The sequence below is a fragment of the Diplotaxodon limnothrissa genome, linkage group LG4 (genome assembly GCF_057381915.1).
Source record: "Diplotaxodon limnothrissa isolate DT_005_m linkage group LG4, D_limnothrissa_male_GT1.1, whole genome shotgun sequence".
NCBI classification, from domain to species: domain Eukaryota; kingdom Metazoa; phylum Chordata; class Actinopteri; order Cichliformes; family Cichlidae; genus Diplotaxodon; species Diplotaxodon limnothrissa.
In genome coordinates, this window is record NC_140599.1 from 28948075 (window position 1) to 28974252 (window position 26178).

A 26178-nucleotide genomic window follows, 5' to 3' on the forward strand; every position below is an offset into this window, starting at 1 on the left:
TTGAAAAGGCAATATAGTTCAGGTCAGACAACTTCCTCTAAAGGTTTCTTTGGTCCACCCAAGATAGATAATGAAAATAAAGCCATATACAAGTAGACAAAACTAGATTCTGCCCATGTGATGGATGAATGACTGGACAATAACATGTTTACACTGAAGGTTTAAGTTAATCTTTAATAGCATTAAGACTCTGCATTATATAACTTTCACTGGCCTCTAAAAATCTGTATATAGCTACTAAACCTGAAGAGATTTCTGTTCCCGGGGCTTCTCATCTATCCATTCTAATGATGTTGTCGATGAATACTGAGTCAATATGCAGCCCTGCAGGGCAGAGCCACTCGCTCCTATTCTCTGCTTCCCATCAGCCTCAATCATCACCCTCTCTGCAGGGTTCCACGACAAACCACACTTTACCAAACAGCTTTGCTCAAATGACAAACTGGCACCCAAAGGCAACGCTTTTAGTGGAAGTGAGAATGTGTGAATCCTCGGGGTACGGGTGGGCAGGGCTTTTGCCGGAACAAAGGACCAATCTAATCATAGCATTTAGTCCTAAAGCCAACTCACAGCCCTCAAGAGACAAGACGGCAATGGCAAGAGTAGTTGATGCACTTGTTTCAAGCTCGTTTTAGGGCCGTCCTCTGTGGTTCTCTTAGGCTACGTTCACACTGCAGGTCTTAATGCTCAATTCCGATTTTTTGATCAAATCCAATTTTTTTGTCTGCTTGTTCACACTACAAATAAAATGCGACAGCAAACGCTCTCTAGTGTGAACGCTCAAAGCGGCCCGCATGCGCAAAAGAAGACATCACACACAACGCGCTCTGTTTAGACCTAGAGCAAACAATATTGTTTGACTGATGGCCCTTAATATAAAGACTTCAGACTTTACGTTTCCCAATTTTTGCTTTAAGTTATTTTGTTATTTACATAATAATGTAAATAACCTAATAATGATCCTTATTGCTGTTTTAGATGAGCGGTGCTTCAAAGGGATAGTTGCAGATTTCTGCCAGAATCTGCAGATTATACAGTACAAATAAAATGTTCACGTTTCTCCAACGTTGTCTTCCCAACAGTTTCGCTGACATCTACACTGGATGGCCAGGAAGCGTTCGCGATGTGTTCTCGGGCGCTGATAATTGGCGTCTGTCTTGTGTCAGTGACGTAAAAGACGGATTTAATACGACATGACCATTCAAACAGCAGTCGCTTTCTAAAACATCGGATATGTATCGGATTCAGTACCACATACGAAAGTGACCCAGATCGGATTTGAAAATATCGGATTTGTGCCGTTCACACTGTCAGACCTTGATCGGATATGGGTCGCATAGGGTCAAAAAAATCGGATTTGATGCGCTTTCGCCTGCAGTGTGAATGTAGCCTTAATCTTCTAAAGACCGCAAGTGAACGGTAGAGCATCCATACCTCAGTGTGGACCAAAAAAATATAAATAGAGTAGAACATAGAGTTGGGTTTGAAAATCAGATAGTGTGAGGATAGGTGAGAGTGTTAAACTCATTGGGTCACTGAGTATGTACTGAATGGTTGCAATTCCAATGTGCATCACTTCATTAGAGGGCTGATGGCTTCTGAAAGTAACTGAGCTGGAACTGAACCACTACCGGTCCACAGGCGCAGGATTTGTACACTCTCTATGATGCTTTGAACTGTTTTTGACTCTTTCCCAAACACACTCACCACCCAGCATGCAAAGTATAAATGATGTGCTAAACGTCCCGCTGTGTGCTCTCAATATACTCCACACATAGATTACAATTCAGTAAATAAGAGCCAAAGCGGCGTCCACTGCAGCATACTAATTCATGGGAAATTGTTTTCTCATTTCCTGCTCCTTCTAAACACCACTTTGCAATATGTGAAGACATATCCAACTCTCTGTGGGCAAAAAGATCTCTTTTACTTTTACACTGACTTTGCTAAGAAACTTTATGATTTCTAGCCGTTATTTCCTGCAACACAGCAGGAGACAGGCTGTCTGAGAGACACAATTTATCAATTTTTTTGTTCCCCTCTTATATAGAGTTGCAAAACAGCATGATACCTGTTTAGTCAGTTTCATATGCATGAATATTTGTGAGGCAGAAATAAAAGTTTATGTGTTTCAGTGTGTTCGTGTGTATGGTTAAGTGTGCTTGTTGTCATATAAAAAGTAAAGACCAACCAGCTCACTTCATCACCTGCTGATAGAATCAATTCTGGATCAACATCCAGCATGGCTCATGGTGCCCTCTCCTCCCAGCAATGCAGGTATATGCACAAACACTCCTATTCACCCCAGACTTCAGGACAAATCTGCAATCATTAGACCAACAGGCTTTCCGTGACATCTAAACTAACACTGAGAGGAAACCTTTCCTCCTAATCAGACAAACATAAGAGTGTATTTTTTTAGCAGCTGCCAGAATAGAAACGTTACCCAATGATTGGACTCGAGCTGTGTTTGGTCTACACGCTTTGGTTGCTGTAGATAAGTGAGAGTTTAGAGGGGCAGGAGGGTATTTCATCAGTTTCAGGAAGAACAGACACAAAGCATGAATTATTGAAACGCTTAATCTTATTACGGTGATTTCATTATTCTGCACACTGTAACATACTAGCAGGTTCTGCAGGCAGAGAAATGTCTTAGGAAATGAAACCCAAACCTGAAACCACTTCATTACGCAGTGCTGAATTTTATCAGAGGAAGAGAAGGAAAACAAGGAGGATAATAATAATAATAATAATAGGCAAGACAAAGTTGATGTAACCAAAGTGCCACCTGATGCAAATAAATACACTGATAGCCTGACTGAATGCAGCTAAGCTGTGCAGTAAGCCAATTCATGCCAATTTAAATTTGATACACCTGCACCAATCTGCACATTGCAGCTACAAGCCAAACTTGTTGAGCTTCTTCAGCAGATAATCTGGTGTTGGATTATTTCTGTACTGTAGGAATGACCATCAACCCAAGCAACCCCATCTACTGAAAGTATTTCTTCATACTTTAGTTTTAAGGAGTTTTCTTGGACATACCTAAAACAGTTAGATGGAATACAATCTAAGCATCCGCGGAAGATCACGATGAAATGCAGCACTCTGAAACAAGCTGTCATCCAATATTCACTGTTATGAAGACAGTATTTATTTAGCTTATTCAGACTTTAAAAGATTTCTGAAACATTTAAAAGATTTGTTTTTTTCTTTTTATTCAAAAGTAGAAAATCGGATAAAGATTTCCTGAAAATCTGTGAAGATGATGTTAATTAATGCACATTTCCACCCATAACTATCTAGGAACTGGGACATTAAGATAAACATTTGGTGATGCTAATTGTCCAGTCCCACGTAATTAAAAATACAGCACAAGAAAAGAGTCTGATTTTGTCAGTTTTCCATTTTGGATTGAATTCATTGTCAGCAAAATTAAAAGTCACAGGCAGGAGATTATATCAGCTGTAGCTAATTAACATCAGTTCTGTAACAGCTCTGCTGAAAGCTTTGGCTGTTTCCCTCTCCGGAAAACTACCCTCTTCACTTGGCCAAAGATTATTTAGAAGTCAAATAAAACATCATGCATCAATAGAGTCTGCTCTCTCACTTAAAGTGGGCTGTGTGGTCCATATTAATATCTTAATGCAATAGCTTCAAGGCATTTACAAATATACTGTAGGGGCAGTAATTTATTAAACACGAGCAAACATACACAGAAAGACAGTTTATAAGCCAAAAATAGAGTTTGCACAATTCCAACAAGCTTGAAAGTTGAAATATTTAGCATGACCACCTTTATTCTACAACACAGCCTGAGCACTCCAGGCTGCTTGAAGGACATTCAAAGCACATTCAAAGCTACTGCCTTTTGCTCCATTCTCTAACCACATCTAACCACACGGAGAAGTACTGTTTCTTACAGCCTGCGTTCAAGCGATCTTTTATTGCTCAATGTTCCATTTGCCAGAACTGAACTGGGAAAGAGGGCTTTTACTTATGCTGCCCCTTTCACATGGAACATGATGCAAAAAGACTGGAAGATAGCAGATCTTATTTCATTAAATGCTTTTAAGTCCAGATTGAGAGAGCCAGAGAAAAATGTTTTTAAAATGTAATTGTTATTTATAATATGTATGTAACTTTGTAATTTCAACGTGTTGTCGCCTCTTGGCCAGGACTCCCTTGCAAAAGAGGTTTTTAATCTCAATGGGACTTTTCCTGGTTAAATAAAGGTTAATAATAAAATAAATAATAATAACCACAGCTGATGTTGCGCTCTAGGTTTTGGGAAGGACTGACGTTGTTCCATTCTGTATTCTTCAACCCACGTATTGTTTTGTGCATTGCTAATGTATTCTTCCTAGCATGGTAAATCAAAAATCTGACTATACTTTTTTTTTCCATTCATAATTCCATTAATTAAGATCCCCAGCAACCACGACAGAGCCTCTACCATGTGTTGTAGATGGCTGTAGACAGTCACTGTTTACTACTTCTCTCCTATACAGTTTGACTTGTTGCTATTGTTTGTCAATAGCCTTTTCCATATTTCACTTCTTTAAAAATAGTTTCTTGATAGCCAACCCTACCACTGAAATCCTTTCTGATGTGGCTTTGTGGAGCAGTAGATGGCTCAACTGAAGGGCCAGATACATCTCTGGAAGACCTGACCGTCAGGTCTTTGATGGATATTTTTTCCTATTTCTTGAGCACCTGGCCTTCAGATACTGTCCATCTGTTGCAGATAGCTTACTAGGCCTCCCATGTCTTCTTTTGTCCTCCACTTCTCCAGTATCCTTGAGGTTTTCAAGGATACACATCACAGCCTGTTGAAATATACCAAAATTTGTAGCGATTCACCTTGTTGGTGCACAAAAATCTTATGCCTGCCAACCTGTGTTATCTTTGGCATTGTTCTTAGATTTAACTAACAGGCTGGGAACAGATTATGTGTTTTTGTGACAGGCTGCCAAGTTGTCTTTCATGTTTGGCTCGTCCTTTAAGTTAAGTACCTTTTTTTTTTTATCCTTAACTGATTCACGGGTCGATTTTAAATGGTTTACAACAAAAAAACAAACAAACAAGTGGTCAGGTACAAGGGCTGAAGTAAAAAACAAGCTACAAACGCAGCAAGTGACCAAAAAAAACTGTAAAAGACTTTCAGAAAGCCTGAAAAACTTTTGCTTAAGAACACACAAAAAAAGATTGTAACAAAGTCTTGGAAACAAAGACAGAAATAAGCAACTATTGCTTGTGCTGGCTTACCTCACTTTAGGATATAAGATATAACATAAAAAGGTCACCTGTTAAGTGTCCAGCTTATTTGCCAACAGAAGCTCATAATAGATAAATACTACACTATTGTGCGTTGATTATAACTGAATCTACTCCCAGTTAATTACAGCAAAACAATAATTCGATTTGATCATTCAAACTGAATATATTTGATTTGTCAGACCTGCTCTTGACAGAATAAGCAATTACTCAAATCCAGGCTACACAGCTGAGTCCTCCATTATATTCTGTAGCTGCAGACATAGGCTTCTATGGCAACACTTTAATTCAAGGTGCTCTTCATTTTTGTCCACATTTCAAGGAATATGTGCCATTGTAATGTGAACAACTGTACATTCCACACATAGCAGTATTCTGCATTTTAGCTCTCAGTAAATCATACTCCTCCAAATCCAGAGAAGGTAGTGATAAAGAAAGAGAAATGGAGCTATGAAGCACCTAAGAACCCTCTGTTATGACTGGTTATCTCAAGACTCGAGAAAACAATGCAAAAAATGAGGTAAGTTTTATGAAACTACAAATTTCAAGGGCCGCTCAGCGTCTCGCAGATAGCGTGCAACGCATGGGTAGACAGTGCAATAAAGATAAGCAATTTCTTTGAGAGTGGTGCAGAGTAACATTTTATTTTTCATCTCACCTGGATTCCCATTAGCTGCTTCCAACATGACCGCAGATCTTCCCAAGGTAAACACAAAAGATAAACAATTTATAGAACAAGAAGCATACAAAGAGATGTGAAGTAAAGGCAGGAACAAAAAGCAGAGTTTTTATTGTGACTATAATATAACTCTTGAAAATCTACTGTGTGCTGCGGTGTATCCACCAGCAGAAAACTTCACTCAACTAGCTCATGTAGCTATGAAACTAACTTAAACAATTATGAAAATCTAGGGCAGGATACAGAACAGCTGTGAGAACTGTCAAGTCTCTTTTTTTGCACTCACTGCAGGGATCGCTCTTTCTCTTCTCTCCTCTTTTTCAACAATAAAAGTGATTTAACAATCATGGAGATACTAGACTAATTCGCACTGCCAAACCATACTTAGAGTCAGCATTTAATGTGCTTTATTTAATCTGCTTCATTTCATTTATTTAAATTAAGTGAAATTTCACAACTTTTTTAATATAAAGATGCAAAATTTAATTCCCAAAAGAAGGGAGAACAATAAGCACATTGTGAAAGAAATTGTCTATTTAGGGAGCAAATTAACATCAGCTCTGCTTTTTACAGAATGCAAAGGCCACATTTATCCCTACTGAACCATATTTATCACAATACCACCTGATAAGCTGCATTTTCATGTGCATTAGTATAGCTACACAGTTCTGATCTTCTCTGCCGACTTAACTTTTCACCCCCTAGATTAAAAAAAAATGGTTTGAGTCTTCATCCAAACTGAGCAATACTTTCTTCAAATTTGACAAAATTCAATATTTAACAGTATTCAGTAACTAAGCCAAAGGATCACATTAAACTGCTTTGTGCAAGCCAGTGTCTGTTGTTGGTTTTCTAGATAATGACTGCTCAAACATTACTCAAGCTGCTACAGTTCACAGTAAATGCCCCAGTGCATACAGAGGTACTAGTTCAATAAGGATACAGTCGTGGAGAGAGAAGAAAGGACCCTGTTTAAATTCTAAAGTTTTAAATATCGGGAGATAAAATGAGTGTAAGGAACATCCAGGTGCTCCGAATCAGACACATGTAGAATGCTAAAGTTGATGACAGTGCAATTAAAAAAGAGTAAGTATGGCTAGTTTGGAAATGACGCCAGAAGAAAGCCTCTTATTTCTAAAAAGATCAGTAAGACTTAGGTTTGCAGAGTCATGTCTGAACAAACCACAATACTTCTGGAAAACGTTCTTTGGAAGAGGATAGAAGTGGAAATGTTTTGGCCATAATCCACGGTGTGACACAATCAAACACATTATATCACAGCAGACACCTCACATCAGCTGTCTAAGACAGTGGTGGAGGGTTGATGATCTGGGCTTGCTTTGCAGCAGGAGGTCATTGAGTCGAACATCAACTGAACAACAAAGTATTCTCAAGTGTAATGTGAGGCCATTTGTCTGACAGCTAGAGCTCGGTCAAAATTATTTCAAATCAAAATCAAATCAAATCACTTTTATTGTCACAGCATGTGCAGGTACACTGGTGCAGCACATGCGAGTGAAATTCTTGTGTGCAAGCTTCACAAGCAACTGAGGTGTGCAAAATACAAGAAAATAACATAAGAACAAGCAAAATATAAGAATGGGAATGCATGCATCTGTGCAATGATCTCAAGCACAGAAGCAAATATGCAACAGAATGGCTGAAAAAGACAAGAGTCAAGGTGCTGCAATAGTCCAATCAAAGTCCAGAAATGCTTAGGTGGAGAACTGAATGCCCAGAAATGAACCAAAACAATTCTGTAAGGAAGAACTGGACCAAATCTGTTCACAATCACATGAAAAATGAATAGTGTCATAAAGAAAACTTTTAAAATCACATGCCGCTTTTGCATTTTGGCTAAACTTTTGTTAAATAAATAATAACTTGGTGTAACAGGTCATGGTATGGTTCATTTGAGGTTACATGTACCCAATTTTAAGAACAAGTAAGAAGCAGATAATTCTTTCTATTATTAAGTCCTGATACTTTGAAATTTAGAGTTGACAAAAGGTTGACTTTCTTCTTACCAGCAATTTCTACTTCTGCAAACAATTCCGCATGAATTTTATAACCTTTAAAAAGGTGAACAACTGTGACTCCCTTTTAGCTCGGTTTATTCAGTAACCCAACACTGAATTTATGGATTCTGAACTGTAGCTGTTGATTTTTATACAGTTTGTTTTTTACAGATGCTTATTTTTTCAGCTTGAAAAACTTGTTACTTCTGACTGACTCTTCATAACTAAAGATATGAGTGCAGTTCTCACTCTGAGTATTAGAGTTTCTGTGAATCGCTCGCAGCAATGACCACAACTTCGTCTGAAAACTCCCACAGCACCTCCTACAGAAAGCCTGAGGCACACTGTATGTAGGAGGTGTCCAAATCCACAAATCAGGTGAAAAGTGGATTAGGAAAACTGGCTGTGCCCAGAGTTTAAAAAACAACATACCAAGTCTAACATCAGATTCACTTTGTTGGGTTTGTTTATGTCTATACGGCATAGAGGATCCATTTGAAATGTGAGACATTGCTTCACAAATATGACAAAAGTCCCAAGAATCGTATCCAAATCCCCATGGATTAATCACTATAGGAAATGCTTTTTCTATTATACACGTTCATCTGATCGTTTCCTATTATAAATAGTATAAATGCAGGTTTAAACATTATTGTAATACTTTATGTACAAGTTATGGTTCAAATGCAACAAGCCTCGGAGGTATAATGTCCAAGATACTAATGAAAATCTTACATTTATTCATGTTAAGTGTGGTTCTGCTATTTTGCATTTGATAAGGACTGGAAAAAGAAAAAGAAACTGTATGGTAGAAAGCTCCCATTGCTTCAAAACTTTAAACCTTTTTAAACTGTAGAGTCTTTTTATGTTTTTCCCCTCACATCTGCAGATTTATCCACTGATAATATCGACTCTCCAATGACTGGAACCATTAGAGTAAATGACCTTTAGCAGGCAGAGGCACTGGTACAGCTACTCATTGTTATCATAATTAGCTCTGACTCTGACTGGGAACACGAACACTGATTAGACTGAACAACACTGCCTTGAACTTCGTTTGGGGTTTTGTGCAAATTAACAACCTTGAAAATCTCGTGGCCTGGAACACATGAAGTGACAGAGAGAGAGAGCGAGACTGTTTTTTTACACCGTTTTTAGTACTAAAACTGTGCTTTGGCTATGATGTAAGTTTTCCTGAAGCCAATTTAAGATGCCAGTCTTTCTCTTTTTTGGGGGCGTTCACCCAAGTGTACTTGATAAACTAAACGGAGATGGTTATTTAAAACATTCATCTAAAAAAGTCAAGGACAGGTTAGCACTTGAGGCAAACAGTGTCAGTTACAAACGACATCCACTATGCAAGCTGGGAGATCAGAGTGATAACTTAAGACATTCCTACCTCTGCCCCTAGTCTGCTTATGACACCAGCTGTCATGAAAAGGAAGCTGCTTATTGTGTTGTGGCCAAACTAATGTCCTGAATGTGACGTAGCTGGCTGGCAAATTATAACTGACAGAAGTAAATTACAAGTAAATAAAAAAGCAGCGTTGATTTGATTCCACCGATTTACAGCTGAAACACTGACTAATCCCTGCAACCTACTATCTTTAAAGACAACATCTGCAGTTATTTTCTGCAGTTAACCATCAACACTTGGTCAGTTCTCACGATCTTCCCAGCCAGCAATCACTGTCACAGCTGATTTCAGGAGTGGAGCCTCATTGAGGATAATGTCAGCAAACACAGGGGCAGACAGACGACTGACAGGTGTAACTAGGTGGATATCTAGCCTGACAAGTTCAGAAACTCATACTGACATGTACAAAACTGCTTACACTCCCTCAACCACACGAAACCGATACTCGACTTTGAACCGAATTCACCCCTAAGCCGTGACAACGAGAGGCGTCACGGCTCGGTCACGGGGAGGATTGACAAAGGTAAATGTTTACCCTCCGTCTCATGAATAGAAGTCCTTAATCTGATGAAACCCTAAGACACACAGCACACACAGTCCAACTCCTATTGATCATTGTTGCTCCCATAGATACATTTCAGTTTACCAGTCATGAGGCTCCAAATTATACCAGGAGTCCACACAGTCCAACAACGCCTTCCCTTATAGCAGCAAGTGCTTTACTCTTGACTATGCTATACCATCTAGTGGACCACTCTGGTAGAGCACGAGTTGGAAAGGAGCTGCCTCAGTATCATTAAAAACAAAAAACACACACTTACTAACATCATGTGCCTGTGAGTCTGAGTGACAAAATCCTCCACACTGCTATTGCCTAGAAGAGAGGTAGACGTGGGTGGGCCCTGGCACTGTTTGCACACGAGGAGTCCAACAATACAGCAAATAAATCTCTGAGGTTTTTATGGCTGAGAAGAATTACTGTACAGTATAAAACAATAATAATATGAAAATAAAATACAGCATCTCTCCAGAGAGCAGACACAAAGTGTTAATGTCACAGCAGTAATATAAACACATATGCAGAGAAGGTGGAAGCCCCTGAGATGCAGTCTGGGTGATTTCTGTCAAATATTTAATTCACCACCAGGGGGAGCAGTGAGTATCTTTGTCCTTGCTGTCAAGTTAGTTAAACAGGAAGTGGAAAAAATTACATGATCTAGAAAACATAAGATGAATAACGTGAATGCTCAGCCATCTTTGAGCGTATACAAGTTTCAGAACTCAGACAGCAGGAGGGCTGGGTCATGTCACAGGAAACCCAGGACTGCCTCAACAGTGAAAACCACTTCAAGGCATTGTTTGTTCCAGTTCCAGTAACACACGTATTCAACAATCCTACAGTCACACTTTGCTTTTGTGACGCTGCCTCTGAAGTGTTTAAACAGCTACATGGAAACTTATTAAAAGACTTTTGAAACAAAAGAGACTTTAAAAAGTAAATCTAGGTATGAGCCACGTGAGTGTGAAAAGACTCTAATCCCCCCAAAAAATGCTAAAAAACCAATTTTAGTCCTGTTGCACTCCATTTCTCCTAAAATACCCCAGATTTGTTCCACTTCCTTTTTTCACTTGAATTTTTTTACTTTTCATTTCTATATCAATGGACAGATTATACTCACAAACTTAGCAAATGCAATTTGTAACAGCTACAAGGCTTTTATACCATGTACACATCAGAAGAATATCTGATGCAGTCAGGTCACGGTGGGATTATTGTGTTTGCCATTTCATGTTGTTTCTCTTACAGATGATGTGTTGGCTCTACCCTGCTTTCATATCAGACTACATGTTTTTTTTTTTTCATGTGTCCTTAGACACTTTGCTAAAAATTGAGAAAACTCATTTTCTGGCTACATGAAAAAAAAGTGAGGTCTAACCTTGAAGTGCAAACACGGCTAGAAAGCATTATATGTCCTCAGTGGAGCATGTCTCTACAAGCTTTTTTCAGGGAATGAATAGGGAGGTCTTGGAGGGCTCTGGGCTAACTGTCCAGTTTAATCCAGCCCAATCAAGCCTCGTCGGGTCAAATGCTAAATCTCTGCTAGACCTCTGCCGTGAGTGGAAGCCTCTATCTGTGGAAGAGCATCCTAAAGAGCTCCTAAACCACAGGAGGCAGACTGTGAGTAATGCATTAAAAACACTTACCTAAGACAGACAGCCAAAAAAAGCCCAAGGGGAGGCATCGGAGCCCAGAGGAAACCCACGATTGCAGGTGGAAAGGTGATAAAGAAGGAGACCCAGCAGGAGCAAGGACATGAAGGACAGGTCAGCCAATCAGGAAGAAAAGAATAAAGAGAAACAAACATTCAGTATTTAATAATGGCCAAAACTCAAAACAGCGCTAAGATCAGTGCTTTCTTAAATAAAGGTAAACACCTGTCACTTTAAATCAATCTTTTAGTCATTTATGTAGATTTTTTTTTCTTTCATTACAGATTGCATATCTTAAAGTGCCAGACTGCTGTTTAGAAACAATAGACAATATTTTTCTCCGCACAATTTAACATTTTATGGTCAATTTAAATTATTAACAAGACAAAAAAGACTGCTATCATTCCCCAACTTAAACTTTTGATTTCTTTCATCCACCAAAAGTCTAATGATCACATATTACTTACTGCCTCCTCTACTGCAAAGTGGAACTTAAGACTGTTTTATCTCCCGATCAAGTTATTGCACAAAATTCAGCAATAAGAAAAGCCCTAAAATTAATTTGTGATGATTATACTGACTATGGCTTTGCATATGTAACAAGTAAAATGCAAAAATAATTAATATTGTGGCTACAAATGGTTATAGTTAAAAGAAGCATGCACACTGAACATCTGACCTTACATACAAGATTTTTTGTATGACTAAAACAGGAACAGTCAATGAACACAGCACGAGAAACTTGTGCCCACACATGCTGCTATGCTATATTGTTCTGAGAATAAAAGCCAAGAGAGAGAGCCCATTAAGAACAAAGCTTTCAGGGTTTGATTGTGAAAAATGATACAACTATCTGCTCAGCATCAAGACCAACACCATAACTCTGCGACTGATCAACAAACTGCTCTGTTTGTTTTTAGACTTTGTAAGCCACTGAAATTTAAAATACCTGAGCCCTCTCACTCTCTCCCTGCCAACAATTTAAAAGCAAGGGTAATGGATTCTTAAATTATTATCATCGCAAAGCATTAAGCCAGGGCAAAAATGTGTTGTATTTATAGAATCTCATTTAACAGAGAAAGACCTGGAGTTGAAGTGTCAGTGCTTTCAATTAATGAAAGACAGAGTTAGCCTTGACTAAAACGAGCAGTCTCAAAAAGGGACTCAGGAGATGAAGAACACACCTCATAAATTACACTGACATTAGCTAAACCCAGATCGTTTGGAGGGCAGGGATTATAAAACCACTCCTCTGCTTGTAGCCCCTCCTGTATACTCCAAATGAGGGAGTGGTTCATCTCTACTACGTCTCATTTTCAATCTCAAATAATGCACATTGTGCTTTTGCGATATGGGAGGTGTGTGCATCTTTTTTTGCTAGACTCTTTATCCTACAGCCCATCTCCCTCCTTCTAAACAAAGTTCTGCAAACATTTAAATCTTTGGAAAAGCGTATGTACAACAGCATTTACAATTCTTTCACAAACCAGATCTGAATGATCCATATAAAAAAAAATTTTGCTGACATATAAGGAGCCTGCTGGCTGTGAAAGGGTTTAATTAGCACACTGTAAACTGGAAAGTCTCCAGTTCAAGTTTTTCTATCAAAATCCAAACAGCAGGTCTTGTAGGTCTAAGTACTGAGACTACAGTTGGTCAGAGCATCCTGACCAACTGTATAACAGTCTGGTATGGGAACTGCTCTGCCTCGGACCGGAAGGCGTTGCAGAGGGTCGTGAAAACTGCCCAGCGCATCGCCGGAGCACCACTTCCTGCCATAAAAGACATCTACAGGAAGCGGTGTCTGAAAAGGGCTGGGAAAAATCATCAGAGACCCCGGTCACCCATCACATGGACTCTGCACCCTCCTGCCCTCTGGGAGGCGCTACAGGAGCCTCCGGACTAAGACCACCAGGTACCGGAACAGCTTCTTCCCCACAGCTGTCAGACTCCTGAACTCTGCCTCCTGACATCTGACCCACGTTAACTCATGGACTGAACATACACACACCCACAATGGACAACTGTACCCTCAAACACACAATAATAACATGGACTGAACCACCACTCACAACCACCAGCACTTTATATAGCCTCTGTAGAATTATCCACATATCTCACTTATCTTAACTGCACTACTGTATAGCTCTGTAATAATCATTCTGTACATACGATAATTTTTAACCCTACAACTGTTTACAACTTGCATAGTTCCCATTTCTGTATAGCTGTATATCTCAGATTCTGTAAAGTTATTTATTTCATATTCTGTATAGTCTTTCATATTTATATCCTGTTCATAGCCTGTACATAGCTTGTACTCACTACAGCCTGTACATACCTATAGTTATAGAATATTCACAACATACTTCATACCGTGTACATTATAACATACCATAATAGACCCATTTCTGTAATATATTTACATATCTATATTATTGCTAATATTTATTGTAATATATCTATATCACTAAGCACTTCTGGATGGATGCAAACTGCATTTCGTTGCCCTGTACCTGTGCATGTGCAATGACAATAAAGTTGAATTCTATTCTATTCTATTCTACATGTGGAAAAATCTTGACTGTACTAGCATTCCTTTCTTTCTGTATTAAAATCTACTGGGTTTTTTTCTTTGTTTTTTGAGACCTTAGCTGTGGTCCTGCTTCTGCTTCTATCCACTACAGGAAAATGTAACCTCAGCCCTTTACAGATGCTGACAAACAGCAGCAACAGACCTTCTTTAATGATGTTGAAGAATGGCTTTATATGCTCCAAGGTGGTGATAGTGCAGTGAAGATGCATCAGCACCTTATGGCTGCAGTGACACAATGGGACACTATAGGGAGGACTTGTGCTTTAAAATCTCTGTCTTGCGTTGTTCCCAAGGTAACACTTCCCTCTTCTTTTCCTGCGTCTCACCATTTGGCAGAGCATTATTGGCTGGGGAACAGGAGACAACGACATGATCAAGTAGAAATACTTGGTCAATACACAAGAAGCTAATCCCTTTAGTAGGAGCAGAACTTTACAGGGACTTAAACTGCTGATAAAACGACTTGTCTGTTCTGCAGCAAACAGATGAAGAAAAAAACTGCTACTTCTGAAGTAAACTATAAAAAACAAAATGAAAAAAGCTTTCTTGTGTGCTGTTTCATAGACATTCTGTACGGGCAGCATTGCAGAACGGTTTATGGAAGTCGAAGCAAAAGCATGCCTGATCAAATCAACAAAAGTAAATGAAACTAATTGCATGAACAGATGACAAAACTCTGTCTCGCATGCTCAGAGCTGTGCTCCGCAGCATCACCGTAGAGAGGAAGAGTGATTACAGATGAGAGGGATTGGCCCTCCTTGTCTCTTTTTTAATTGCCTCCCACACTTTAATAGGAGCCATCTATCACTCTCTAGCCCAGAAGCAGAATTCTCACACCACTGAGGAAGAGACCATCTAATACTTTCCCCAGCACATCTACTACTCCAATCCACCTTTCTCTAAACCAGGGGTGGGCAAACTTTTTGATTCGTGGGCCACATTGAGTTCTAACATTTGACAAATGGGCCGGAACAGGAGTAGATAGATGGCATGCTTTGAAAACATCACCTCATTGGGGGAAAAATACACATCTTGGGATATGGAGAAAACATGTGCTTTAATTTCATTTTTTTTAAATGAAGAAAAGCATTACAATAAAATCTCTGACTTCGAAATGAGCCTTTAAACACTGATAATCAAATAAATGAACATTTTATTTTAAAGCACTGAAAGTTCTGTTATCCTTCAGGATATCACATCACTCTCCTCCTAACTTTTTTTTTTTTTTTTTTCCAAAAACGGTAGGAGATGCAGATGTACTTGTCCTGTTCCTTTTATTCAATTTGTTTCCCCGGTGCCAAAAGTCAACAACGACCAGTGCAAGTTCGAAACAGTTGCAGCAAGTCAGTCTGTGAAGCGTTATATTTGATCTGCGCGCACTGTTCATTTTAACAACGTGCGTATCACGGAGAGACACACATTTTAATGGGAGCAGTGTTGTTGGTCTCCTTTTTTAGCCAGCGCATCAAAGTCTGGAGTTAGTTTTGTTGTGGCGATTCTCAGGATTGATCTGAGGTGTAGGTCTGTTAACTTGGATCTGTGGCTGGCTTTGTTGATGTTCATGACGCTGAATGTCTGTTCACACACGAAGGTAGAGCCGAACAAAGCCAACATCATCTGCGCTTTTCGCCTTAGATTTGGAAACGCGGCATCATTGAGTGAAGCATAGAAGTCATTTAGTTTCAGAGAGCTGAATTTCTCTTTTAAGGCAGGGTCGGACTGAAGGTCGATGAGTTCGAGCTGAAGCTCCTCTGGAGCTGTTTCGGGGTCTTGTGACAGAGGAAAGGCCACCAATTGAAGTGACTTGTCAATTTTATCGAAATCCAAAAACCGACGGCAGAATTCTCCGTGCAGTGCATCCAGTGACTCACTGTATTTCTTTACTTTTGCTCCGGCCTCTTTCAGCGTGGCTAGTGTAGGAAAATGAGTGAATGACTTGTTCAAAATCTGCCTGGAGAATAAAGCCAGCTTGGATTTGAAGGCTTTCACGTTTGTGTGCATGTCATGCACAAACTGCTCCTTCCCCTGCAGTTTCACGTTGAGCTCATTCAAGTGTGAAAATATGTCCGTAGCAAACGCGAAGTCACACATCCAGCTCTTGTTGCTCAGCTCAGGAAATTCATCAGTCTTCCCCTGCCGCTCCAAAAACATGCCAATCTCCTCTTTGAGCTCCCACACTCGTTGAAACACTTTGCCCAAACTCAACCAGCGGACACGGGAGTGATAAAGCAGGTCCTGGTGATCCGCATCAGTTTCCTCCAGGAACGCAATGAACTGACGGTGCTGAAGTCCCCGTGCGCGTATGAAATTGACAAGTTTCACCACAGGATTCACAACATGATTCAGCTGTAACACCGATTTACATAGAGATTCCTGGTGGAGGATGCAGTGGAGGAAAATGACATCCTGGTCAGGGTTTTCATCTTTCACTTTATTCTGGATTCTCCTCAGCAGGCCAACGTTTTTTCCCGTTAAATTTGGAGATCCATCTGTGGTGACGTTAACAAGCTTACTCCAGGGAAGCTTCATGTTTTCGATGGCAGCAGACACCCGTTCAAACAAGTCCTCTCCCCGTGTTTGTCCTTTCAGAGACTCCATTGTCAAAAACTCCTCCGTTATTTCAAAGGTTTCGTTGATTCCTCGGATAAAAATGAGGAGCTGAGCAGTGTCTTTGACATCATTGCTTTCATCCAGTGCTACAGAATAAAAAGTGAATGACTTCGCCTTTTTGTTTAATATGCTGGTGATATCTTCATCTATTAGTTCTACACGGCGAGTCACTGTCCGCCGTGATAAACTGATTTTCTCAAATTTGTCTTTGGTCTCCGGGCACAAAATACCTGCTGTCTCTACCATACATTCTTTTAAAAACTCGCCCTCTGACAGTGGTTTGCTGGCCTTTGCTATTTTGAATGAAAGCATAAAACTGGCCTTGGTACTTGATTCTTGAATGGCAGTTTGACGGTGAAAAAAACTTTGCTGAGCCTTCAAATTAGCTGCCAACTTCTCAGCAGCAGCTTCCCGTTCTTTTGTTGAGAGCTTGCTAGCATAATTTGTGTGCTTTGTGGCAAAGTGACGGCTAATATTATACTCTTTAAAAACCGCCACAGTTTCTTGGCATATCAGGCAAACAGCAGATGATCGGTGTACAGTGAAAAAATATTTAGTTGTCCACTCCTTTTTGAACACTCGACATTCTCTGTCCACTTTCCTTTTCTTGGGTCCGCTCATCTTCATAGAGGGGCGGTAGGTCACAGGGTAAAGTGCAAACGTGGAGTAATAGGCCTACGCCGCTTCACCTCAACAAAGCCAATATATCTAGAGTGCGCCATCTAGTGAGGAAACATCAGAATTGCAGGGGAAATAAAACATTAACAAGGTTAATTTATTACATTTTTTTTTCAAGTTTGGCGGGCCGGATCAAAACGTTTAACGGGCCGTAGTTCGCCCATGCCTGCTCTAAACTAAACACACAAACACACTTCTGACCTGAGCGCTGTCACACACACTGAGGATCATCCTCCCACATTTCAGTCATTTCCCTTCCGACATCAGCTAAAGGATCTTAAAGAAGTTGGTGAAGGGCTGACTTTTTTAAGAGTCAGCATCTTTACTTCCCCAGAGGTTGATGAGAATCTTTGTTATAACCACCAGCACACTGCTACAAACACATTACACTCATTATCACTGTAACAATATAGTGTTTTATCACATATATTAAATCTGTGCAAGCACCATTAAACAACCTCTGCAGGAGCAATTCAGTATGTCTAACATCCCACTATAAACCCAGCTGCCTTTAATTATTCAAAGAAAGACTTAGATTTAGCGGGCGGACCATTGCAAACTGCCTTTTTGCTTCATTTTTATACCTAATACTTTTGTTTTAACATTATTTTTAGTGCCTTAAATGGTTAAAATACACTATAGTATTTGACAGTTATTGTTCGCTGTCCTCACAGGATGTATCTCTGTGACAATTCAAATCTGCAGATCCCCTCAGCTTTATAATGCTTTCTAAAGTCACAGCTTTAACTTACTCTTTAGCTGTCCGCTCCTTAACTTTAGTCTGGTGTCCCACTCCCATTGCGTTCATTTTCTATCACAGCAGGAGGCAAATTTTCAGCAAATAGCTCTTCAAACCCACTTGACCAGCCTGCTCAGCACTGATAAAATTTAACTAAGTTGAATTTGTGTCAACCTAAAACTGAACTCAAACATTGCTCCAGCTCCTGTAATTGCTGGATGTTGTCCATGCTGGAGCACCTGTCCCTCTGTGGGTTTGTCTCATTCCCAGGATTGCTTTCTGCATTGATCCAGAGTGGAAAACAATTTCGATTCAGAGCATTGTCACCAATGAGTGTTAATACCCATTCAGTTCCACTGGTGTGGAACAAATCCTTCTGTACATTCACAGACCATTAAGGTGAATCACAGACTCGTGTGCAGAACAACAGCAGCTTGTCACAACACAGTGAGCAACGACAAACAAAGAACAAGCAACTGTGTGAAAACTGCAATTTTCTGAACAAAAAGCTGCACCGTGACAGCTGAATAAAATGCATACATACATATTTATAGTATTTGAATGAGGGATGGCAGAATTTTGAAGCCAGTGTACACACGGTACGTTATGACCTGGCTCGCATTAACAACCACTTTATCGATCTGTAGTTAAGAGTTTTTAATGGAAAACACAAACTAAGAACAAAGTTTACACGGGGATGCAACTCAATGCATAGACATAAATTTAGCTTTCTACCAGAAGTCACACAGCCTTTCCGGCCTCTCCACGAAGTAGAAATTGTCTTATCGTACAACAAAGCATGAACAATAAGGAGCAGATTAGGTCTAACTAATATGCAGACTAAATACCTGAACACAAATAATCTCTTTATAGACAAAGATGAGACATACTGGCAAGCTGCTCACACAAAATCCCAACACTGAATGTCAAGTTAGCTACACTTTTGGTGGAAGGCAGAACAAAAAGGAAGATGAAGCACCAGTCAGGAACTGGGGCTGGCGCATGCAAATTTTAACACAACACCAGATGGCAAACTTTGATTTATAGTCTTCTGCCTGCCTGTGTAGAGAAGGATTGTGGTAATTCAACCAATAGGGAGGTTACAGGGAAACACTTGTAAGAAATCCTCTGAAAAGCCAACAGCTCTTCAGGCAATGGTTATGATACTAACGCCTAAGTCAAATGACTGTTGGCTCTTAATAGGAAAGGTAATGACAACCGAGTTCACTACGAAGAGTTAAGAAGTGTTAACCACCGCACCACCATGCAACAATGTGACCTTGCACCAAGAAAGTTCCTGGTTTGTAATCTCCTGGTGGGCCGCACTGTACAGAGTTTGCATGCTGTCCTTTGCATTTGCTTTAGTTTCCGATGCTGTATAATATATTAAACGTACAAGATTTAGAAAGAAAGTATAAGAAACCCAGTTCACCATCTTAAAAACCTAAAGATTGATTTCAAGTTTTTAAATAAAAGACATTTTTCTGCACATGGCTGTATTTTTGTGTAACAGTATTTGAAGTCAAACAGATTGTTTTATAATATTCATATATCTCTTCATCCACTCCACCATTCCACAGACTAAACACTACAAATACAACCTAACAATACCTTGTTATTTATTTATTTTTTTTAGATGACATTATGTCTCTTCAAATGACAAGTAATTATGCTGAAGTGTTTTATATTCTGGCTTTTTCCCTTTGACTGAAAAAGAATAATGACTAGCAGGCAGTGCGGTTTGTTTTGCATTGACAGTTGATGTAAATGATTACACTTCACACGAGCTGCTCTTCATCTTATCCAGACACAAAGCTTTGTTTATATTTCAGAGCGGGACACACACACACACACACACACACACACACACACACACACAGCAAGATGATTTAAAAAAAAAAAAAAAAAGAATCTGGCCAAGGTTTTAATCTTTGTAGAGCAAGTCTGACATCAATCTGACTCACATCACCGTCAAGTAGGCCTTCAGCAAACACAGCATCTATCCACCTCTTCAAATAATAGCCCAAATTCACGCAGTGACAGACTTATTTTTTTACTGGGTATACATCACTCTACTGACAGTTCACTCTGATTGGAGATGAACCCTTTTGAGGGACAAAAGTATTGATATATCACAATATATATATATCAGAATATTGACTAAACTCACATTAAACAGGCTCTCAAACTGCAACATAACAATATCACTCACTAACTTCTTTTCAGAGGTGCACCTGAAGTGAAGGAGCCATTTGCTTTGGACTGACAGCACAGCATCACAGCTTACTGCCAAAATGAAAAATGAATTGAACCTCCCTCTCTGTATTCAATTAAGTTCAATTTTATTTATATAGTGCCAATTCACAACAACACTTTATATTGTAAAGACCCTACAACATTAGAAAAAAACCCCAACAAGGAAAAACTCCCTTTTAACAGGAAGTGATCACCACCAGAACCAGGCCTGGGAGGGCAGCCGTGCATCACGACCGGTTTGGAGTGAGGGAAAAGAAAAGGGAACAGAGGAAGGCAGGACAAGAGACACACTATTAGAGAACAAGCCAGAGTTTAATAATTGCTCATGACTAAATATAGTGGTGGTGTATAAACACACAGGTACTGAAGGGAAAAGAAATTCTGAATGCATCATTAGAAGCTCTCTAGCAGCCTAAGCCTATTGCAGCAGGTAACTAAGATGGGGTTCAAGGTTACCTGATCAAACTAGAAGCTTTGTCACAAAGGAAGGTGTAAAGCCTGATCTGTCTGTCTCTCAAATTCAAACTGGGAGCTGGTTCCACAGGAGAATAATTTAACAATATCCATCCATTGTCTTCCACCTACCTTTTTTAGGGTTGCCTGGAGTGTATCCCAGCTATCATAGCGCGAGAGAGGGGTGGGGTAAACCCTGGACAGGTCGCCGTTCAATCGCAGGGCCAACACAAGAGGAAACAACTCGCACTCAGTGCCAACCAAAACAACTTAACCGAGATCTTTGGTACGATTCCAAAAGAACTTCAGAGTGCTTTGTTTATGTTGCCGAAGTGATTCAGTTCCAATCCAAACCAGTTACCAGGTGTTTGTTACGAGTTTGAGCTAAAAAAACATCCTGTTTGCATGGTGAATAAATTACTTACTGATTCTAAATTTAACTGGGAGACAATAAAGATGAAGTAATATGGGAGAAATATGGCCTCTCTTTCTCAGTTAAGCCTTGGTGCAACATTCTGGATTAACTGATGGCTTTCCAGGAAGTTTTTAGAGCAACCTGATGATAATGAGTTATAATAGTTCTGCCTAGAAGTACTAAATGCGTGAATTATTCAAGAGACTTTCCCAAAATCAGCATCCTCCAACCAGAACAATGCTCATGTATATACAGACTGAGCTCGCACTATCAAATGAGGTAAGGTATCTTTTGCCTTCCCTTCATAAAAACTTCTGAAACCTCACTGATCTTTAAGTGAAACAGTTCAATTTATTTTCCTCTGCTTGTTATTCAAAAGTCTTCCCTGAAACTCATTCACTGGGAATTACAGCACATAATCCATTATGAGACAAGCTCCTCATCTCCTGGTGCAAAAGCCAAAGCTCTACATTCTTTAGCTGACTGACAATCAGACAATGGCTGAGTGAAGCTGATTTTTAAAAGAAGAAGAGAGAAAATGAAAAGTAAGTGCAGAGGATGTAGCAAGGACATGTTCAGATTTCTTTACAAGTATCTTCAACACATTTCTTTCCCCTTCACAAGTTTTGATCACGTTTTTTCACTCGTCTCAGCCACCGAGGAAAACATTTCATTGTTCAATATTTGCACTTCATCTGTTCAGGTTCACACCAAGTTCACACAAATCAGGGGCTCAAAAGCAAAGTCACCTTCCTATTAAAAATGAATTGCTCACGAGGGTAATTCAGCTGAATTAAATGTCTGCATACGCTGCCTCCTGAGGTCTTTGAGAGGTTTAAAACTTGAGCTTGTCCCCATATGACTCTCTGAGGATAGAAGTGTTTTGATCAAAGAAGGCCCCCGCAAAAAAAACCCCAACAAACTGCAGCCCTGTATTGTGAAAAACAGATAAAAATCTGAGATATGCTGCTGCCATGGGTATATTAAAAAGTTGAAAGCGCAGCAACCCAGTCTTGTCTGACAACTATGTAACAGGAAATCACAAACCTATACAAACAAAGAAATCATATCTTTAGGAATGTTTAAACAATGAATATTCAACATTTGAAAACTTTGCTACAGTCTAGAAAACCTGTGTGTTACATCATTTAAGTGTTTACTCAGCAGCATGCCCTGGGGTAACAGAGGAAGACAAGGTACAAACAAACTGTCAGTGTGTGTGTGTGTTTTAAGCGACTCAAAGGTCGCTGAATGAGCACATCCAAACTACCACTAAAGAATAATTTATCAGAATCAGAATCAGAAAGGGGTTTATTGCCAAATGTTGAGCAGGTTTACAACATTAGGAAATTGCTGCGGTGCTTCAGTGCAAGCGTAGTGTCATAAATAGCACTTAAATAGACATGAAAAAATAAAAGTAGGAATAAGAATCAAAAGTGCTACGTAGAAAGATACGTGCATGAGATATACATGAGATATATACATGAGAATAAGAATTAAGAGTGCTACGTTGAAAGATATATACATGAGTGCAGGTGGTGATCAGTGCCAAACATGGAATGATGCAGTGACACAGCGTAGGGTCATGTGTTAGGGGTGGGAACAGTCATATGGTTATTGTTCATGTGTCCAACAGCAGAGGGGAAGAAACTGTTCTTATGGCGAGAGGTCCTGTTGCGAATGGACCGGAGCCTCCTGCCTGAGGGGAGCAGGTCAAACAGACTGTGTCCAGGGTGAGAAGGGTCAGCTGAGATCCGAGCTGCACGCCCCAGTGTCCTGGAGGTGTACAGGTCCTGCAGAGATGGGAGTCTGCAGCCAATCACCTTCTCAGCAGAGCGCACAACACACTGCAGTCTCTGTTTGTCCCTGATAGTGGCTCCAGCGTACCACACGGTGATGGAGGAGGTGAGGATGGACTCGATGATTGCAGTGTAGAATTGCATCATCGTCCTTATTGGCAGGTTGAATTTCTTCAGCTGCCTCAGGAAGTACATCCTCTGCTGGGCTTTCTTGATGACGGAGGTGATGGTGGGCTCCCACTTCAGGTCCTGGGTGATGGTGGTACCCAGGAAGCGGAATGAGTCCACAGAGGTGATGGGGGTGTCAGTCAGGATGATGGGGGGGAGTGGGGCTGTGTGCTTCTTGAAGTCCACAATAATCTCCACTGTCTTCTGGGCATTCAGCACCAGGTTGTTGTGGCTGCACCAGGACACCAGACGTTCAACCTCCCTCCTGTAGGCAGACTCATCCCCGTCCGAGATGAGCCCAATAACGGTGGTGTCATCTGCAAACTTGATTAGCTTGACAGACTGGTGGGTGGAGGTGCAGCAGTTGGTGTACAGGGAGAAGAGCAGAGGAGAAAGAACACAGCCCTGAGGGGAGCCGGTGCTGATGGTCCGGGAGTCCGAGACATTCTTTCCCAGCCTCACATGCTGCTTCCTGTCCGTCAGGAAGTCAGTGATCCACCGGCAGATGGGATCAGGCACATTCATCTGGGAAAGCTTGCCTCGGAGATGGTCTGGAAGGATGGTGTTGAAGGCAGAGCTGAAGTCCACAAACAGGATCCTGGCGTAGGTTCCTGGGGAGTCCAGATGCTGCAGGATGAAGTGTAGGGCCATGTTGATGGCGTCGTCTACAGACCTGTTGGCTCTATATGCAAACTGCAGGGGGTCCAGGAGGGGGGCCGTGAGGGTCTTGAGATATGAGAGAACCAGGCGCTCAAATGACTTCATGACCACAGATGTCAGAGCCACGGGTCTGTAGTCATTTAGTCCAGTGATCCTAGGTTTCTTGGGGACAGGGATTATGGTAGAGGACTTGAAGCAGGCAGGCACATGACATGTCTGCAGTGAGGAGTTGAAAATGCCAGAAAACACTGGGGCCAGCTCGTTTGCACAGTGTCTGAGGGTGGCAGGAGACACGCCGTCTGGGCCGGGAGCTTTCCGAGCATTCAGGTTCTTAAACTGCTTCCTCACACCTGCTTCATGAATATGAAGAGTTGTGGTGGGAGGAGGTGGTGTGAAATCCTCTTTTGTGTGGGGTGAGGAGGGGGGTGTTGTAGGTGAACAGTTTGAAGGTGGTGATCGCTCTATGGATGGGGGAGAGGTGGGGGAATTAGTGTCCAAAGTGCCTCTATTGTTGGGGCCGTTGGAGGTGTGAAGGCTGCCTGATGGCTCGTCAAAACGGCAGTAGAAGTCGTTAAGGGTGTTGGCTAAGAGCAAGTCATCAGTGGAGTGGGGGGTTTTAGGCTTGTAGTTTGTGATATTCCTAAAACCTTTCCACACAGAGGCCGAGTCATTCTCTGAGATCTGCTGCTGCATCTTCTCAGAGTGCTGATGTTTAGCAATGTCCACTTCTTTAGTGAACCTGTACTTGGCCTCTCTGTAGCAGTCCCTGTCTCCGCTTCTGAACGCCTTTCTCTTTTCCAGCCACAGCTTTTTGAGTTTAGGAGTAAACCAGGGTTTGTCATTGTTATAACTCACCCTGGTGCGTGATGGCACAATGCTGTCCTCACAGAAGTGGATATAGGAGGTGACAGTGTCCGTAAACTCGTCCAAGCTGTTATGCTCTATTTAGGGAACCAGAAGTATTTGTATAGAAACAATATACACATTAAGTAACGTCAAAGGCATTACTTATATTCAGAAACGTCAACCATCAGCTCCACTCAGCTTCAGGGTGCCTTCAAGGGAGTTCAAGTTCACTTTTGAAGCAGTTCAGCTTCCAGCTTTACTCTTTTCATCTACCCTTCCAGCCTCAGGGTCCTAGCTGCCGCAACAGATCGTGGTTTTCCACAGAAACCTCTTTACATCCACTGTTCATGACCTGCTTAGCACCACATAAAGTCAGATCAGATAGCTGGTGAGCATGATGGGACATTTACTGTCGTAAAAGCCAATTTTCCCAATCTGCGAACTTATCAGCGATCATGCTTCGACTTTGCCTGTGGGGACAACAGCAAATATTTTGTAGTTTCCACTGCAGCCAACAAGTATTGGAGCCACTTCCTGTAGCTGTTTACAAATGCAGACGCATTTAGGAAGCTAATAAAAAATTAAACAGTTGTCAGACAATAGCTGGTGAATCTGATTATTGGTATGCAACTAAAGCTTGCTCAAATGTCACAATATTGCTCTGACTACATGCAGAGTGTAAATGTAAACCAGAAGGCTTCTGCTTATAGACATTAGATATTTCTAATGTCTATAAAGAGACATAAATTTAAATGAATGAAATTAAAGAAGAATAGCATCATCTGTTTGGCTGGCATGTCTCAGAAGAAAAATTGCTCTTGTGGTTCAGCGTTTGGTTTGATCAGTTTGATCGTCAACACAGAGTCCAAGTTTTCATTGGGTTTTTTTCAGTGCATGGTCTTTATTGATATGCTAGATAATTACAAACAATTTCACAATGGGGGGAGAGAACATTTAGTTCTATATTGGGCAAAAATTACAAATTATTTCACCATAAGACCCTGCAGTGGTGAACCCTGATAGTGTTGCTGACTCTCAGCCAGAGCAATAGATCAGTGCGTGCCAGTGGGAGGATGTTAAGAGGATCCTCTCACCTCTGGACAGATGCACGCGCGCGCACACACACACACACACACACACACACACACACACACACAGCACAAGCCAAAGTGTGTAGCCAGTAGTGAGCCTATTTAATCTGTTACAGCATCCTCTGTGGAGCACTCTGTCAGCACAGGAGGGGGACAGAGCAGGATTACGACTCAGAGCCTCTCAATTTATCAGAGCCCTGCTGACTCCTGATGCTTCACTTTAGTATTCCAGTTTACCCTCATGCAAATGGGCTCCCACCGAGTC

General features: G+C 40.7%; 1 protein-coding gene and 1 pseudogene across 1 annotated transcript in view; both read right to left on the minus strand.

Annotated features, from left to right (window-relative positions):
* Positions 1-26178, minus strand: part of asic2 (acid-sensing (proton-gated) ion channel 2) — a 434185-nt gene that overhangs the window by 244582 nt on the left and 163425 nt on the right. The window lies entirely within an intron of this gene.
* Positions 15621-17054, minus strand: LOC146634106 (general transcription factor II-I repeat domain-containing protein 2 pseudogene; annotated as a pseudogene).